General features: G+C 55.2%; 1 pseudogene; it reads left to right on the top strand.

Annotated features, from left to right (window-relative positions):
* The first annotated feature begins 691 nt into the window (after positions 1 to 691).
* Positions 692 to 798, top strand: LOC119039917 (uncharacterized; annotated as a pseudogene).
* Positions 799 to 5,858: the final 5,060 nt, after the last annotated feature.

Raw genomic sequence — 5,858 nt, 5'->3', positions numbered from 1 at the left:
TGGTCGTTACTGGTAGAACTACCCGAAAACAAGACACTTGGGAAGACCTCTTTTTATGCTGAGTGATAACCGGATGGCATCGCCTCGGTTATATAAATGAGCATTAATAGGTGAACCGAGCATTAATTTCCACAACTTCAGCAGTGAACTCAGCTCCTGCTTGGAAGACTCAGGTGGCCGGTGGTGACAGCAGGGGACAAGGAGAGCAATGGCCCCTGGGTGCCCCGGGGGACGCTTCGACCTGCTTCAGAGAATGGGGAGTCGGCTCCCTGGCGGAGTGTCCCCTGCTCACGGGGGCTCGAGGGCCTCAGCTGGCCGCTGTGCTGCGCTCCTGTCCGGGTGCCGGTCCTTGTGCCACGCATGTGCTGTGCGCGTGGCCTCCAGGGGCCGAGAGGAGGGACGAGTGGGCGGGCAGTGGAATCCGCGTCTCGCACAGCCCACGCCCCAGGCTGCCCTCTCCTGTGCCCGGCAGAGTCCGCGCTGTCCTTCACTCTCCGCGCACAGTGTGCGACAGCCTGGCCCTGGGGGACGCATCAGGGAACCTGAGTCCCGTTCTGCAGCGAAGCTCTGGACACACTGCCCTGCGGCGCAGGCGGCCCAGCGGGCGCCCCATGGGAGTGCTGGTCACTGCGTGTTCTCTCAAGATATTGGCTCATTAAGTCAGGTGAACATATTATTAAAATTTTATATCATCGCTTCTCAGCCTTTTGGCTAAGATCAAGGGTAGTGTCTGTTCTTATCAATTTAACGTTTTGTATCAGCTCCGGTTTCTGTCTCCAAGATACGGCGTTTCCCCCACATCGGGCCGTGAGGCAGGGAATTTGGGTCACGAACCTCACAGAATTACCGTTCTGGGCCGGGGAAACTGAAGTTGGTTTGACGCTGATACCCCGACAGCTTGCAGAACGCGGCTCCTCTGTGTCACCAGGCCCGATCTGCACGGGGCACCAGGTGGGCCGAGATGTTGCCTTCAAGTGAGAACAGAGAGGAAGGGTTGTTCTTCACTGGCTCGAGCAGGCAGCGGATTTCTGCTGCTCCACAACCCTGTCTGGGCCGTGAGGACTTGTCACCACCGTGGGAACCTACATGCCGCGGCAGCAGGTGTCTGCACCTGTCCCCACCGGGAGTCCGCCGGCCTCTCGGGGTGCAGGACCAGAGCCGCGATGTCGGAGGCTCGGCCTCGGACTCCCCAGAGTCTGCTCCGTGCGGTTGGCCCGCCAGGCACACACCTGACCCTGCGGAGCACGCACCTGCTCCAAGCTCTGAAGCACCTGGAGGGGCAGCGGCTCTGGGCGTGGGCGCCCCCTGAAAGCCCTCCGGTGCCCGCACAGACAGCTGTGTGTTTTTCCTCTGTGTTTAACCAGTTTCAACGGGGCTGTGTGTACATCGGGTTCGGTCGGCTTCACTCATTCCACTGACTAGTTAGCATCTTTAACCAGCCGATCACTCCCTTCGACTAGCCATGAAAATTCAGTTTTCTGACCTAAAAGCAGTAAGCGCTGATCTCTCCCCTTCCCCTCTGTGGGGGTCCCAGGACGCGGCCCCCACACCAGAGCGGTGGGCGGTCAGGGCCTCTCCTCACATCTGTTTTGCTGGACGAATGCACTTTGTTTTGTTCTCGTTTAACATGTTTCGGGAAGACCACTGTGGGTGCTCAGTGTCTCCCCGGTGCCTGCTCCAGGAAGAGCCTTCTGCAGGGTGCAGACCCTGAAGTCTTCCCTCAGAGCTGGCATCGGCCACACACTCCGGTGCTTGTCTCTCCCAGGTCCCACCTCATGTGTCAGTCAGTCCAGCCCCTGACGGTCCTTTGGGAAAAAAACAGCCCCCAGAGCCCGGGACCCTGCCCAGGGCTCTCGTGGTTGCGGGGTCCAAAGCCAGGCCACTGGGAAGTCCAGCTGGGCACAGATCCAGGGCAGCAGAGCATTGGACAGTGTGGTCACTTGTGACGGAGGGGCTGCAGGTGACAGCTCTTGAGCCCAGCAGGGGCCCCAAGAGGGGACAGATCAAAGCCACACCTTGGGAATGGTGGGGAGGGCTCCTGCTTCTACCCCCAGGCCGTTTCTGCTGAAATGCATGTGGGGAGAGGTTAGAATCCCTCACCCAGGTCTCCAGGGGGTGACATGAGCCTTTCCCACACAGTGGAAAGGTTCTGTTTAAATCCAGGGCAGAGCATGGGGTTGGAGTGAGGAGACTGGAACTCCAGTCCTAGATCTGAGAAGTCACCTCGCCCGCGTCACCATCCTTCTCTGCGATGAGGAGGGTGGCGCAGGGAGCTCACTCAGGGTCCCCTCCAAGTGCTGGGGTTCTGCGAGGTCAGGCCCCCAGGAAGGGACTGTTCTCCTGCAGGGGCGGTAAGTGGCGGTCAGAGGCGGGAAGCTGCCGGCTCATCTTCGTAAGGTTATGTTTGTGCTCTGGTTTTGGGGTGTCAGTTTTTCGAGACTGTACTGGGGAGAAACTTTAGGAGAAGCCTCAGCTCACTGAAGCCGCCCCAGACAACCGACAGCTGTGGAACCATCTGCGTGCCGAGTTCGTAAGCACGCCTTTCCGAGTGGTTGGTACAGGGCGCAGTGAGGTGGGAGGCGTCTGCATGAGTCAGTGCGTGTGGGGAGGGCAGTCTGTGGGGGGGGGCGGTTGGAGAGGAGGGGGGAGAACAGAGCGGATGGACCGACCGGAGGCGGTGTGCAGGAGGGTACGATTCTTACCCCAGCGGAGGTCAACAGGGGAGCGGGAAATCCGCGGCTCATGGAGTGAAGGATCCAAGCTGCACCCAAAGTCTGAGCAAGACGCCGGAACCGAGCAGCTTGGGCGACGGCTCCATTCCTAATGCATTGCCCCCGCGTCTGCTCACGGGTCCAGAAATTTCTTGGACCCGTTCCACTCTGCCTCGGAAGTTTGTTCTCTTTCCTCCAGGAAAAGAGAGTTTGGAAGAGAGAGAGAAAGGAAATTAAACGTTTGTAAAGAAGATAAGGGCCTCTGATTGTGTTTCTCAGTTTGTCCCAGGTGACCTCACCTCCTGTGGAATCGAGCCCAGGAAACTTAATTGGGTTTTTGATCAAAGAGGAGGTGAGGGATGAGCGTGAGGTCGGCCAGAGGGCAGGCACTCTCCGGGCAGACAGCTGCGCCTGCTGCAAGGGGGCGGCATCTCCCACCGAGATGGAAGGTCAGTCCGAAGGTCGTCCGCCACGGGAGGCAGCGCATTAACATTAACTGACTCGCGGTGGAGGCCTGGTGGTGGGAAGAGTCTCCGCACTCGCCCGGCCTCCCTCGGTTTCCCGCAGTCTTCACCTCAAGCGCCACCAGACGCGTTTTTGCAATTTCGTGTCTTATATGGCGAATCTGGAACATAAATCAACCATCGCGCCACCTCATTGATGGAACTGATTTAACCCACTTAGAAGAAGACAAACATCTGTTTAAAAATTAAGAATGAGGCAGGTTTTTTATTTTGAAACTAAAAATAGACCCCCAAGGCTGAAGGGTCGCACGAACAGCCTGCATTTGTTTCGAAGGCGAAGACCAGAACCCCACGGACAAGGAGAAGCTCGAGTGCCGGGCGTCTTTAGTCTGGAGGCGCCCTCGGTGAGGCCCAGGCTGCAGAGTGAAGCTGTCACGGTGACGGCTGAGGGAGTTCAAGGTTATGGCCATAGAAACCCGAATACCCAGAGACCATGCACCAGGCCGAGGGTGCCACGGAGGGAGGCAGTCTCCTTATGAGGTGGGGTCAGCAGGGGGAGCTGCGGGACTAAGACAGAGGTTTTGCCTCCAGATTGGCAGTACCCAGGGCGGGGCTCCGGGGAGGGAGGGGGAGAGTCTGGGTCAGGGGCAGAGAAGCCAAGGCCGCGCAGGAAGGAGCAGAGTGTGAAGTGTCCTCTGGGTCGCAAGGGCCTGGGCAGAAGCAGGGGCAGTGGTTCAAGGTGGGCTATTTGTCAGGCTCAGCAGGGGCAAGAAAATCTGGCTTGGAATGACCTTGCAGCAGGAATGACTTTACAGCAGGAATGAGCTCCCCGTCATTAATGACAGATCCCCTCTCCTGCCTTCTTTTTTTTGCTGCGTAACAATCCACCACGAACAACACTTAACGAGAACCCAGAACGACAAAACATCAGTTTCGCTGGTGGACGTGCCGATTAGAGAAGAGACACAACCCTCCGCAAAGGGCCCTCGGGAGCGGCCGCTCTGACTTGGGGCCGTGACCCTCACGGGCAGCACCAACGTCCTGAACGTTCCTTTGGAGCCTCGCTCAGGGCCAGGCCACGCCACGTCCGTCACATATTTTCTTTTGTTGAGTCTTATTTCCACCCGGCAGTAAACACTTTACTCAGAGTGTTAGCGCGGTTTTTCTGGTTGTATTTCTCTTTTCTGGAGCAGGAGAAAGAAGGAGAGTGACTTAAAGATGTTTCCAGGACGATGTGCCCTCTTGCGGTGACAGGTGCCCCGGCTCTGGCCTGTGACCTGCTTCGGGGGCCGAACGCAGGCGGCCCCCGGGGAAAAGGAGCCTCGACGCAGAACCGGAGCTTCTGCCCTCCCGGACCGTGTGAGCTGTGGGGAGCATGCCTCCGGCAACCACTGTTTCCTTCCGCTGTGCGTTTTTAAACTTCATTTTTAAAAATTTCATGGGTGCTCATCATCCTTCACTCCTCCTCTGACTTATTTTTTGAATGGTGTGCCCCAGTGTCCAGCTGACGGGGACCGTTAGCCAGTGGGTTTCCCGCTGCGACTGGTCGCGCAGCCCACTCTGCGGTGCACTCGGAGCGCGCGTGGGGCCTGCCCTCCAGCTCACCTCGCGGGGCCTCTGGGCGGGGCACCTGCCCTGCCGTCCTCCAGGGGGCGCTCGCCTGGCCGAGTGTGTTCCCACGCGGTAGCTCCTCCGTAATCACACGGGCTATTGGCAGGATATGGGGCCTTTTCTCTGTTTTAAAAAGACAAAAAGACACCATGGTGTGAAGAATGAATGCGGTATAATAAAATCACGGAGGGGCCAAGATTTTCATCCTGGAACTCGGAATTATGTAAGGAATTTTCAGCTGGCTTCTTGCAGTTTTAGGTTTCCTATTTCCATGATCCATTTGACTGAATTTTTTGTCTGAGGTACGAGGTTCAGGTCAAGGTTTGTGCTTTTGCCTGCAGCGGAAGCTACACTTTTGCTACGGCACCATTTATTGAAAAGCGTAATGATTTGGTTGTCCCTTCGTCAAGAGTTAATTGATCGTACTCAGGTGGCTGTAATTCTGGGTCCTCTGTCCTGTCCCTCTGAGCTCTGTGTCTTTCGCCTCATCGGGACCACACAGTCTCCAGGACTGTCCCCACGCAGGACACCTGGACCCTGGGGGGTTACGGGGGCTCCCACTCCCTTCTTCTCCACTCAGACTTGTTTGGGCTGTAAGGCCTTTCCATTTTTGTATACGTTTTAGAATAAATTTCTACATTTATACAAAACAACTTCCTAAGATTTTGACCAGAATTTGTTTAAACCTACAGAACAATTTAGGAGTAATTCACATCTTTATTATGATGAATTTTCTAATCCATGAACAGGGCATAGCTCTCCAAGTATTTAGGTTTTCTTTGATATCTTCATCAACATTTTGTAACTTTCATCATGTAGAGTCTCTGCATGTTTTTATCAAGTTTATACCTAAGAATTTAATTTTTTTTGTAGGAGTTGTAAATGGTGTGTGTTTTTGGTTTTCTACTTAGTTGCCAGTATATAGTAATAGAATTAATTTTTTTGTGTTGATCTTGCATTCTGTGACTTGCATTCTGTGACTGGATTCACTTATTAGTTCCAAGAATTTTTTTGGTAGATTTCCTCAGAATTTCTTATGTAGCCAATAATACTATCTGTGAATAAAGACAGT

The sequence above is a fragment of the Artibeus jamaicensis genome, unplaced genomic scaffold, assembly GCF_021234435.1.
Source record: "Artibeus jamaicensis isolate MK-2021 breed Jamaican fruit bat unplaced genomic scaffold, CSHL_Jam_final scaffold_369, whole genome shotgun sequence".
Taxonomy (NCBI): domain Eukaryota; kingdom Metazoa; phylum Chordata; class Mammalia; order Chiroptera; family Phyllostomidae; genus Artibeus; species Artibeus jamaicensis.
This window is presented reverse-complemented; position numbering and strand designations above follow the sequence as displayed.